Genomic DNA, 13,867 nt, shown 5'->3' on the forward strand with positions numbered 1-13,867 from the left:
TCCCAGGTCCTCCCTGTGTGGAGAGCGCTTTGAATAGTGAGAAAAGCACTATGTAAATGTAAAGAATTATTATTAAACCACAGTTTGAGAATGTGGCATTTTCTGTAATACATCGATTAAAGAAACCCTGCCTAATCACATATAGGCTAATCATACTTTATAGGAAGTCTCTTTACTGCTATAGATATGTTTTCATTTGGACTGTGAATAATTTACTGTTGCTCTCATTATTGTAGCCAAAATTATTTTTCACTGAGCTTGAAATTAACAAAGTGATGTTCCTGGGATCATTGGATGTTTCCGGTCTTTCATCATCATACAAACTCCTTCAGGTGGTCCAATTGAGGCTTGTCTAACCACAGCTTGTGTCCAGATGGCTAGTTGGCTTCATTGCCCTATGTTTCTCCTCCTTTTTAGCTCTTTTTGCCAATTTGTTGGTATCGCAGATGGCTCTTCAATGCCCAGTGCCCTGAAGCTCTGGCCAGAAATAATGCTGCAAAGCCCTTGCAACTGACTTCTATAAGGTAGCACCTTACCCTCCACCTGCCCTCACTGCACTCTGTCCCTGTCACCTTCCTTTCTACTACATTGGCCCATCTTGTCTAAGTGCCCTCTTTCCTCATAGTAACGATTCTGCAGGACCTTTCTTCCTCCACTTAGGCTGGGTTTATTCATCACACGACGCATGCTCCTGCAGACACCACTGCTACGCGAGCAGTGTATTGTTTATACTTGCTCGTGTACTTTATGTAAATTTGGAAGATTCCACCAGGTGGCACTGCAAGATATTGTCATGGTGAGAAAACAACATTTGACTTCGCTGAGTTGTGAATTGCCCGAAACATCCATTAAATTCCCAGGACACCTTGCCACAATATCTCTAAAAGGGGTGGATGTTTAATGATTACATCCATCAATCCAGGGATGTTCCCATTCCAGCAAGCATCGGGCAAGAGGCAGAAACAATCTCTGTATGGGGCATCAGCTCATCATTGCAAGATGAATACAAACAAACATATACATTAGTGTCCTTTTAACATCACCAAATCCCATGTCCTTGCATGTCCTTGGAAGGAAACTGGAGCACACTGTGAAAACCCAACAGGAAAACATGCAAACTTCAAGCAGGGAACACCAGGGACGTGACTCCCTGTGAGACAGCAGCACTACTGCTCTGTCACCTTGCAGCTCCCCCATTTGTAATCATTAACAATATTATTTAAATGAAGTTAACGATTTATCTGTAAAATGTAATATACATGCTTTAACACATTTCATTATGAAAGTGATATCAAGTATAAATCTAAGGATTCTAAATGCCCAGAGAGCTGAAATATCATAAATTTGTGTTCTGTGTGGTAGTTGTTGCATGCCGCTGCAAATTGCAATTAACAGCTGGGTTAGTTTTATGATAACGTTTGACGTCGTACTTCAATGACAAAGTAAACTGCGAGATTTAAGTTGAAATTTCCACTTTAATCATGAAGTAAACCTTTTTTTTCGTCACCCTGTCAATTTTTTTTCTCTGTGGCTCAAATACAGCTTCCATACATTTTAATGCTGTTGCAAAGCTGCAAAAAAAAAACCACACAGAAGATGATACATGAGACCTTTAAAATGTATTGTCATTGTGATGGAGAATATGTGATGATTGAAAAGCATTTTGCTTCAGTACATTGAGCCATTTATCGTACATTGAACCATTTATCAAACATCGAAGCATGCATATTGATCCTGTAGGATCTGTAAAGTTGCTTGCTGTCACATGTTGATAGTAAATAAAGACTCTGACGTTGTGTTCCAACTTCAACACCCTGCAACTCTCACAATTTTTTGCTCGTACTGCAACTTGTGCACACTTCGCATTAATTTTTGAGGACGTGCTCCGAGGATGTGTCAAATGAACACTGGGAATGCATGGCAGCCATGATGCAAGCACGTATGCATTCTGAGCATGAAGTATAAACCGGCCCTTACTGCTCTCACTTCCCTCTGGATAAGCCATGCCTCTCCTTCCCTATGGTGATGTCTATCTGGGAAGTTGGGAAAGAGCCTATCTTTGCCTCAAATAACTGCTTCCACCAGCTTCTCTAGTGCAGCTTAGTTCTCTGCCTGTTGAACAGCTTCCTTTGCTCACCACTTCGATCTAGTCCTTACCCTGATTTCAGCTTTAGCCTTGGGTCATTTTACACCCTGTACAGCACTTTCTGGATTCTCGTCACCTTGAATCCTCCTTCTAAGGTTGTGAGTGGCAGTTGTGGTTTTCTCTTAAGGCCATTGAATGTGAATGCTGGTCTCTAGCTCCTCTGTAGGCCAAATCATCTTTTAAGGTTAGCACTGACCACCTTCACCAAGGATTACACAGTTGATACTGGAATCTAATAAACCAGGAACGGCCACAAGGTCCTAGGTAGAATATCATGCTGGTAAAGCCACTCATCAGGACTTTGTGGAAGAATATATGCTCAGTTTGTTTGTGCCTGTTCTGTTAACTTTAAATCCTATTACTAGGAAAATGCATGTTTTGTTTAACAGTAAGTAATGAACTGGGTTTCATGTGTGTTAAATAGTTTCATACTTTTTATTTTCTTTAAGTTGTAACCAAATCTGTATCTTTAGGTATTTTGGAGTTTCCAGGGCAGGCAGTTACTGATAAGACAATTAATGATCTCTGTAAACAATGAAGCTCTTGTGTGTGCTAACTAAGGGTCACCAGACATGACCTACAGTAACTCTTGTAGGTATGAACTAAGTAGTTTGACATTGATTTATGGAATGGGAAGATTTTAAGTTACAAGGGGTGTGCACTGTGTTAACTGCAAGTTCAGAACTTTGCAATTAAAGTCCTGGATCAGCATTAATACTATTAAAGACATCTTTTGTTAAATTAAAATATTGTGGCTTATTTTCTTCCACAACCTGCTTCAGCAGCTTCTTTAATCCCTGCAGAATCCATCCACAGCCCGGCACTATTCTGGTGACTAGTTATGCTTTGATCAATCATCTGCCAATCAAAACTGGCTGATTTTTTTCACTACAAAACACAAGATCAGTAAATTGGTCGATCACAAAAAATGATACTTTTCAGCATCTACTTTAGTCTGTTTTATGGTAATTTAATTTTAGTGTTACTTTACACGAGGTATTGCAGTAGCCGAGCTAGTGTGCGTCTTTTGTCTTTGCTGCAAACTTCTGTGAACAGAGAGCAGTAACTAACTTTACCAGAGAGAGCGATCATTAGAATATTACTCTTTACATTAAAGTGGTGTAATAATGTGAGAAAAGGGAATTGAAGGTTGTGTGCTGGGCAATTCAGACCCTTTTATTTTGTCCTTTAAACAGACACTTTGGGAATGAGTGAGCTTTTGTTAAGTACAGCAGCTCACATGTTCAATTAGAAAAAGAAGAGAGAGAATTTGAAATTACTGCTTAGTAAACAGGCTTGTTAACTTAATATCAATTTTTCTGTTTTTCTAGCCCTGCATCTTCTTGATGAACATTTAAGATTTGTGGCTTTTTTTAAGTTAGTGTTTATTGTTTGTGTGTGTGTTATACGGTATTATGTTTTAGTAAGAAACAAGTACAGGATAATTAAAATAGCAATCCATATTTATACAGTACCTCAAGAATTAGGAATGTCTAGCTGGTATACTGGTAAGAAAAAGAAAATCAATATTTAGACAGGCATTTATTCAAGCAGTAATGCATGTTTACATATAAGCAGTGATTAACTGACCATATCAATATTTGAATCTCTGTGTGTGTATACATACATACATACATACATACATACATACATACATACAAACAAGGGGGCTTTGCCCTCTGTTCGCTTCGCTCGCCAACCCCCGTGTTTGGTTTTCTGGACACACTTTTAAGATTTTTTTTTTTTCTTTGAATTGTTGCTATTTCATTAGTTTCACTTTTATTTCAGAACTTATGTAAAAACAATATTTAGAATCTTTCAAGTCCAAATATGCTGAATATTTTAAATGAGGTCAATGAGACATGTGTTTAATGACTTTGTCAGGTTAGAGATAATGAAAACTGGAATTCAAAAGACCCCAAAAAACGTAGGCACGAAACACATGCAGAGCAAGATACAGAATATGAAAGCAGAAAAAAACGAAACTGTCAAAAAAAAAAAAAAAAAGTAAACATCGCATTAGCGCAGAAAAAAAGAAATTAGTACTCGGAGAAATAACTAAAAGGCGAATAGAGATCAAATATATGGACACAGGTGATATGTCAGAAGTATGTAAATATTGTAAGGCTTTGAAGTTTAAGTCAGAGAATTTCAAAAACGTGTTTTACCTCACATGCATTTATTGGTTACTTTGCAAAAAAAATTATTAACTGATGATGATGTACAGTAGATCGCTTTGTCTGTGCTGAAATTCCAAACAGAGAAACATATCCTGTATTATCTCTAACCTGCTCTGCATGTGTTTGGCCCTTTTGTTTTGTAACCTCTTTGACATTTTACTTTGTTTTCTACTCTGTCTTTTATTTCTGACCTCGCTTTATCCTGCTTTTTTTCAATGACACCTGGTCCGTGGTGATTATTTTCCCTTTTTCGAGTGTTAATTTCCGTTTATTTGCGCTACTGCGATCTTTACTTTCTTTTTTTATACTTTCAAATTTCATAATTTCATATTCTTTAACTTTCTCCACATTTGAATCGTGCATGTTTTTTTTTTTTTTTTTTTGGAGCCTTTTGAATTGCACTGCTTTCATAGCGCCAACGTTTGTGAACATCTTTATGAAGTTCTACTTTGTCTTTTACTCTTTTAATTCTGAGCGAAATTTGGACGTGCTTTGTTTCAATTCCACTTGTTACGGGCTGATAATTACTTGCCTTATTTTCTGAATTTGCACCTAGATTGTTTTGTCATTTTTCTTTCCAGCGCTTTTGAGTCTCTTTTTTTCGCGCTGCTTTCTTCTTCGCTTAGTCGTCGACGTTTCATTTATAATGTATTGTCTTTATATGCGCTGTGACCCTGGATCTGTATGTGCGCAAATCCTTCACAAGACTGAATGTTTTGCTGCCCCGTTGTCCTATTTGATAGATTGTAAGTAGGGCGTGTCTTGCAAGAATCTCATGTTCTACGTCATCGTGAGACGGTCCTGGGTCAATCTCTTGGCACAATGTCTCATGTTTACAGTCCCCACGAGACGCACTGTGGCAAGTCTCTTTGGTCTCGCGGGTCTTTTAAATGTCTTCCGAGAAGATAATGTATCGTAGCCTTGCTTTTGCTTTCCAGGATTTTTTTTATAATAAAGAGATATCTATATATTTATATGTGTATATCAGTATCTACAGTACCATCCCTCTTAACTGGCCTCGCATTAACCGGCCGACGGATTAACTGACCTGTTAAAATAAAATAATTTTTTTTTTAATCCTGAGTTCTTTATATTATATGTATGCACTTCCTTCTTTCCTGGAAGGTGAGAGGGCCCTACACTCAGAGTGATTTCTGTTTACATATTTCTTTATGAATTTTCCACGGTGCCTTCTTCTTTCTACATGGCGGCTCCCCTGCTTCTCCCATCGGGCTTTGCAACAGGGGAGACGCCGTACCTGCAGGTGCTGCTGTCTTCCACACTAGTCCAGTAGCCCTCTGATCCCTGGCTACGTTGGGCTCCATCTGGACCGAAACTTGGGTTCTTTCCCCAGCGGTCAGGGCGGTCACGCTGGGGCTGAACCAGCCCAAAGCCTCCACGACTACCACTGCCTTTCAACAGCCAGTCGTCTTCAATACCTGTCATGCCAGCTCTGTGATCGCTCAGCTGGAGCGACCGCTTTCTTCATCCCCACCGAGTGTCTGCCAAACACTCATCTACAGGGGTTCACTTCCCAGCTGCCTGCCTTTGCTCCATTGAATCTGCTCTCTCTCGCTTGCTCCTGCACCGGCTTACCTCTACCTGCTTCCTTCTCCATTAACCTCCCGTTCTTTCCTGTTCTCCCCCTAGCTGCCTCACGCTTCTATTTATCACGGGGACGCGAGTGCGGCGATTATTTATTTAAAAAGTGGCCTTTTTGACTTGAGCTGTGGACCCGCTACACCACACTGTCCAGTCGTTGTACAAGAAAATAACCCGTGTGCGAAATCATGGATGATGCCTTGTGGATATGGTTTCTTCAGGAATGTCGAAGAGGTACAGTACATACCTTAGAAATATTTTTCTACGTGAAAATAGGTATGCGTCGGATTAACCAGCCAAAATGGCAACCGGACATGGGTCCAGCCCCGAGGTGGCCGGTTAAGAGGGATTGTACTGTATATATCTATATATACACACACACAGAGGTGCTATGTGATCTTTGGGACAAAAACAACCTGAAGACCCCCTAGCAGTTTTACTATATTTGAGCTTGGTGAGGTGTCCACTAACTCTTAAAAATTGCCCAGTGCAGATGATGTGGGGGATATGGGGGTTATGCACAACACTGTGAGGTTCTGGGCACCTTGGGATAACTCCAGCCCAGGCCCCTACTGTGACTCGCCAGATTTGGCATCTGTGCTCTTGACAAGTATTTTATCCATGACTGGTTGAGTCTTAACCCTCAATCGTTCCTGCCAATTTTACCACTTTTGCTTCATTTTCTCCTCATTTGTTCATTGCTTTGGTTTTGTGCTGCTATGTCCATGCTCTACAACTGACACTGTTTTTGGAACACTTTCATAAGGTTTTCTGTAGCTTTGATTGGAACAACTCATTACGTAGGATGCAGATTGGGTTACCATTTGCCACCTCTCCACGCTGCCTCTGTGTCTCCAGTCTCTGTTGGCACCACAGTCTTCATGGTTATCAATCAGTCTTTCTTTGTAATCAATGGTGAATCAGGTTATAGGTGTACATTTCTAATTGAAAGGTGTATAGAAATCAGTAAAAATCCTATCAATTTCCTGTGGCCAGAATGAACTTGAGGGTATCAACAATTCAAATCAAAATGTGATTGCAGTATGGACCAGTTGTGAAGACCTGCAAACCGGTGGGGGGTTCAAATGATCTTGAGTATAAATGTAATATGAATTCGCATCAGTCTCTCATATTTCCTCACAAAGGAAAATTTTGAAGGCTTATTTTTCTGTAACCATAAAGATACTAAAGTAAGTTACTAATAAAATAAGTACACAAAACACATCTAAATATTGCTTATAACTTAAGCTTTTGTTTTTTAATAAAATAAAAAAGTTGATTTCTAATTTTTTCTATTAAAGAGACTAAATAGTTTTTTTTTTTCTATTTTTCAAAATGTTTGTCTCTTTTTTCAAAAAAGAAAAAAAAATCCTGTCCTGAACGGTAGCAACAGTGCAAGTGTCTGAATTGTCCGATCTATTATATCTTTTGCCTCTGTCACAATCTCCAACTGGACGTGAAAAACCAAAGATTGTCAGATGAAAAATCAAATTTTTGGACAATACAAAAACTCCTTAAAGAGAGAAACAGTTTTTAGATCTTGTGTCGTAGCAAAAGGCTTTTTTCTGTTAAAGACGGAAAAACAGCTGTTTTTCATGTGCATCCCTCCTCGATACTTTATTAATCCCAAGGGGAAATTCATATACTCCAGCAGCAGCATACTGATTAAAAAAGACAATATTAAAGAGTAATAAAAATGCAGGTATAACGGACAGTAACTTTGTATAATGTTAACGTTTACTCCCCCTGGTGGAATTGAAGAGTCGCATAGTGTGTGGGAGGAACGATCTCCTCAGTCTGTCAGTGGAGCAGGACAATGACAGCAGTATGTCGCTGAAGCTGCTTCTCTATCTGGAGATGATACTGTTCAGTGGATGCAGTGGATTCTCCATGAGTGACAGGAGCCTGCTCAGCGCCTGTCGCTCCGCCACAAATGTCAAACTGTCCAGCTGCATGTCTACAATAGAGCCTGCCTTACTCACCAGTTTGTCCAGGCGTGAGGCGTCCCTCTTCTTTATGCCGCCTCCCCAGCACACCACCGCGTAGTAGAGGGCACTCGCCACAACCATCTGATAGAACATCTGCAGCATCTTATTGCAGATGTTGAAGGATGCCAGCCTTCTAAGGAAGTATAGTTGGCTCTGTCCTCTCTTGCACAGAGCATCAGTATTGGCAGTCCAGTCCAATTTATCATCCAGCTGCACACCCCATTATAGGTCTGTACCCTCTACACGCAGTCACCTCTGATGATCGCGGGGTCCATGAGGGACCTGGTCCTCCTAAAATCCACCACCAGCTCCTTGATTTTGCTGGTGTTCAGTTGTAGTTGGTTTGAGTCGCACCATTTAACAAAGTCATTGATTAGGTTCCTATATTCCTCCTCCTGCCCACTCCTGATGCAGCCCACGATAGCAGTGTCGTCAACGAACTTTTGCGCGTGGCAGGACTCAGAGTTGTATTGGAAGTCCGATGTATTTAGGCTGAACAGGACCAGAGAAAGTACAGTCTCCTGCAGCGCTCCTGTGTTGCTGACCACAGTGTCAGACCTGCAGTTCCCGAGATGCACATACTGAGGTCTGTCTGTAAGAGTCCACATAACATCGTTGTTGAACATCATTATTGCAGTATGATGTCTTATCGGAAGAATATAAATCTGATCATGTTCTAGTGCTGGGGGGTATACCTGTTCATACCGAAAACCATTTATTTTTGTTATGATATGGATTTTTCTTATAACGCAACACCAGTTTGAATTGCCTAAACAATGTTCGGAACGTGGCGCTGCGGGAAACTGTTTAAGGGAGACCTTTTTCAATGCTGCACTGCTAAACACATGCAACGGAGTACATGCGGGATTAGAAGGTATTGCGCAGTGAAAATGGACAAAGATCAGTCCGAAACTGAAGCTGTAGCAGATGATAAAGTTGAACATTATGAAACAGAAGAACTTTTCCTGGAAAAAGTAGTCACGTCTGTTGTCTAGAGATACTTTGGATTTAAAAGTTCAGATGTGACCATTATGTTCAAATGTGTGAATACTGTTTCTATACTACTGGATAATACTGCAAGCCAAGTTGTACTTGTTTTATTTTTTTCAATACTGTGTAATGTACCTGGGTACTGTATTATAGTGTGATGACATATTGACTTTATTCTCGCTGTTTGTCAAGATTAAAGTCGACATGTTGGTTTTATTCTCGTAATTTGTTACTAAAGTAGAACATCGTAAACTAAACCATCTTAAAATGAATATTTAATTTACTAGATTTTCTCAAACCCCGTCATAAGTTATGTAGCACATTAAATGCTTTGTGTTGTGTTCCCGGAGCCATGTTAATCGCTGTACACGATTCTTAAACTGACTTCCTCTTGCACTAAGAGGAGGTGCAGGCAGCACACAGAATACATTCATTTCATGATATTCCTGCTCCCTGAACATTTAGAATGCTAAGATAAATACTTGATATAATTTTCATAATTAAATGCATTAAAGCATGTATTAATCATGTGGGGGCACGGTGGCGTGGAGGTGAGGCAGCAATGGGGTCCCAGGTGTTTCCCGCTTTGAATTTGCATGTTTTTCTGGTGGGTTTACTTGATGTGCTTCAGTTTCCTTTCAGAGTCATGTAGGATGTGGGGTTTTGTTCTGCTATATTGACCCTGCTAGTGTATGTATTGCTTGCATTCACCCTGCGATGTGCTGGCGCGCCACGTTCAGGATTTGCTACTGCCTCGCACACAAAGCTTACTGGGATGGGCGCAACCCTGAATGGATGGCATAATTAAACATGTATAACAAAGATTTTTCTAAAGTTCTGAACACTCCGTGGTCTAAGTTTATAACTTCATTTAATTTCACAAAGATGTTTATCGTGTGGTGATTGGTTATGTGGAGAAAGAAAAAGGAAAGATAGGAACTGTGGGTTTGGTACACCAGACAGAGACAGCACGCATGCAATAAAGAAAGCCCACTCAGAAGAACATCCACTGAATTCTGTGTTCGTGTCTCTGACCACCAGATCACAAACCCCATATTTACACAATATTTAAGTTAAACCTGTGCGATACCCATTCATACATTTGGTTTTTTGGAGCCTCGTCACACCTGCCATAAAGTTCTGTACACTGAATGTACACCTGGGGACCCCTTACTGCAGGGGAGCAGCACTACTGTGCATGTTTAATACCTGCTTTAATGCAGTTCATGAAAGTTTATCTTAGCATTCTACATTTTCAGAGAGCGGGAATATCATGAAGTTAGTGTATTCTATGCGGCGAACGCTGCCGGCTCCTCCTTTTAGTGCAGAGGAAGTCAGTTTAAGAAAAGCGTAGCGATTAACAACTGGGTCGAGGAACACTTAACACAAAGCATTTAATGTGCTACATTAACTTATGACAGGGTTTGAGAAAATCTAGTAAGTTAAACATTGATTTTAGGATGAAGTTTAGTTTACGACATTCTACTTTAATGACAAAATAAACTATGAGAATAAAGTGGAAATGTCAACTTTAATCTCAACAGTTTTTTTTTTTTTTTTTCTCTTCACCATGGCCCTAGGGCTATACCACAAATAGCTTTATAAATGCAAGTTGCAGTTTTATTATTTATGTAAATAGCTTAGCTTGAAGCAAGGTCCATATCAATGCAGTTTTCCTTAATGATGGTTCAGTTGGTAAAGATGTCATTACCAAGTTGCACTTGTTTTATTTTATTTTAATTTGGTGAATACTGTATAATGCACCTGGGCTTTGAAGTCTTGGAAGTAATAGTATTATTTCTGGAAGTTGCACTATTATTTATTGTATTATTATTTATTAGTTTAAATATTATGCAGTTTAATGATGGTAAAGTTGTTTAGTCACTTTAACTTGTCAGTGGACAGAGATTGTTAACATTAACAAAGTGTAGTTGGTTTACAAAAAAATATTTACTATTTATTCCTTTTCTAAGACATGTTCAGTGCAATACAACTTTTGACAAGCACCTCTGGATATTGTACTAAGTCTAAATGCCTCTTGAGATGGTTAAAAATATGTTGTCAAAATTTTAGTTTAAATTTGTAAAATTTGTTCAATAAAAAGGCTCTTTATTTTGACTGCAGCTGTCATGTAATGTGATTCCTTCTCTTCATTAGTGCCATCCCCTTGAAAACTATCACTTTATGAGGCCATGCAAACCTGTATTAATACTTGTGTGCAAATTGAAATATTTTTTTGTAAAATGTACAGTTCTCATGACAGTGGAATTGGTTATTCTTAGCCAGTAATTGTAGTGGAAAATGTGGTTAACATCCATTCATGCATGGGAAAAAAATACCGTCCAATACCGTGAAACCGGTATAATTTTGAAAAATACCATGATATAGAATTTTGATCATACCGCCCAGGACTCTGTTCAACTTTATTTTAGCAAATAGTTATTTTTGAATGGCAATTTTTAATTTGTTTTATGATCAAGAAAAATTACTAAATGATGAAAAGAGATTGTATCTTTATTTTATGAACTTTTAAGATATGTGCTGTTAACCAAATGTGTGACCCCCTCTCATTCCAATTTGTGCTTTTCTTATGAGAATTTATGCAGATCCCATTTTTTAAGCCTTAGCTATATCTTCAATTTAACTATAACCCAAAGTAGAGATTTGGGTGGTTTGGAATTACTGATTTTTAAATTTTTTTTTTCCTGGACAATCTTCTGAAAACAATTTTTCCAGTTTGTTGTGATTCTTTTAAAGTGGGTGTGTTGTGTTTCCTTTATTTTGTTTCCCAAGTAGATAAACCATTTTTCTTTGGTATTCTTATAACAAAATTGTATGCAATATTTTCATTACATCCACATATTTAACTAGGTCATTTTTAAAACTCTTCTTCCTTAACAATTATTTGGTTTTTGCTTGTGATGCTTTCCTGGCAGCAAAGACCTCCTGTTTAGCTGACAGTTTCCATATCCTATGCCAGTGCCATTTTTTTTTCCCCCCACCCTTCCTCTCTCTTTTTTCATAGCTGTCTAATGTTTGAGCAAACTCAAAGCCAGGCCTCCTTCCACTTGCATTAGTTAGATTTACATTAGTCAGCAAATATAGCTTAAGTTCAATTCTCTACTTATTTATAGGTATTAAAGCACTGTTACACATGCAAAAGTATTCAATCTCTTTGAAAGTCTGCAAAATGTTTTGCATGACAGAAGATTTGTACACATTTATCCATATAGTTTTTTAATGTGAAGTGTTACGCTGTAACATTCCATTTCCAAAATCAAAATAAAAATTTTTCTGTAGATATTTAACTGAAGAAAAACTGAAAAGGTGGTGTTTCTGTAAGTATTTTATTATATATTTATTATATATTTAGTATTATATATCTTTCTGCCGTTCTTTATTATATTCTGTAAGTGCCTTGAGCATGGGAAAGGCGCTATATAAATAATGTATTATTATTATTATTATTTAAAAATGTGTGTTTTGGAAGCTCCAGGTTTACACAAATGACAAACTAATTACAAACGACACAAAGGTGACAATCATTTGATTGAATTGAAATTGAAATCGAAGTAAAGAAAGAAATTATTGAAAAGTATGAGCGTGGCGTTCGTGTTACTGATCTTGCCGCCGAGTACAAGAAGTCAAAATCTAAGATTTCTACTATTCTAAAGCAGAAAGAATCTATTAAAGCAGCTGATGTTGCAAAAGGAGTTACAGCGTTAACCAGGCAGAGGCCTCAAGTGCTGGAAGAGGTGGAAAAACTGTTGCTAGTGTGGCTGAACGAGAAGCAACTTGCAGGGGATAGCGTAAGCGAGGCGATGTTATGTGAGAAAGCCAGGAAGATTCATGGCAATTTGCTGCAAAACTATCCTTCTACCAGTGGCGAAAGTGAGTAATTTAAAGCCAGTAGAAGATGGTTTGAAAAGTTTCGCAACAGAAGTGGCATTCATAGTGTGGTAAGGCATGGAGAGGCTGCTAGTTCCGACGCTGAAGCTGTGAAAGAATTCATGAAAAATTTCAAAAAATTAGTGGAGGACGAAGGCTGCATCCCGCAACAAGTCTTCAACTGCGACAAGACTGGATTGTTCTGGAAGAGGATGCCGAAGAGGACCTACATTACCCAGGAAGAGAAGGCTATGCCCGGCCATAAACCAATGAAGGACAGGTTAACCGTTTTGCTGTGCGCTAACGCTAGTGGCAACGTAAAAATCGAGCTGCTACTTGTTTACCAATTTGAGAACCCTCATGCTTTCAAGCAGCACAATGTAAACAAAGCCAGACTGCCTGTGATGTGGAGGGCAAACACGAAGGGATGGGTCACAAGGACCTTGTTTTTGGAATGGCTGCACGAGGCTTTTGCTCTCGCCGTGAAGCAATATCTCGGAAGAGAATAACCTGCCTAAAAAATGCCTTCTTCTGATGGACAATGCACCGGCACACCCTCCAAATTTGGTTGACAATATGCTCGAGGAGTATGACTTTATTAAGGTCGTGATCCTCCCCCCCAACACGACTCCTCTTCTGCATCCCATGGACCAGCAGGTTATTTTAAATTTTAAGAAGCTGTACACCAAAGGACTATTCGCCAGGTGTTTCAATGTGACTGAGGAGACGACTTTGACCCTGAAAGAGTTCTTGAAGAACCATTTTAATATCGTTCATTGCATCGGCCTCATTGATAACGCCTGGGAAGACATCACACACCAGACCTTGAACTCGGCCTGGAAGAAACTTTGGCCTGAATGCGTTCCTGAACAAGTTTTAGAAAGCTTTGAGCCTCCTGTTGTGGAGGAGATTGTGTCCATGGGCAAGAGCATGGGTCTTGAAGTGGACAATAAAGACATCGAGGAGCTGGTCCTGGATCACAAGGAGGAGTGGACGATGGAGGAACTCGCTGAACTCCAGCAGGAGCAGCTTAGGTTGCTCACCGAGGAGCAGTCCTCTGGGGAAGAAGAGGA

At 39.2% G+C, this 13,867-nt stretch overlaps 1 protein-coding gene across 16 annotated transcripts in view; it reads left to right on the top strand.

The window, feature by feature from the left end:
• LOC114645898 (liprin-alpha-1-like) overlaps nt 1-13,867 on the top strand; it is a 177,950-nt gene that overhangs the window by 89,628 nt on the left and 74,455 nt on the right. The gene's annotated exons all lie outside the window — the stretch shown is intronic.

This window comes from Erpetoichthys calabaricus, chromosome 2 (genome assembly GCF_900747795.2).
Source record: "Erpetoichthys calabaricus chromosome 2, fErpCal1.3, whole genome shotgun sequence".
Taxonomy (NCBI): Eukaryota; Metazoa; Chordata; class Cladistia; order Polypteriformes; family Polypteridae; genus Erpetoichthys; species Erpetoichthys calabaricus.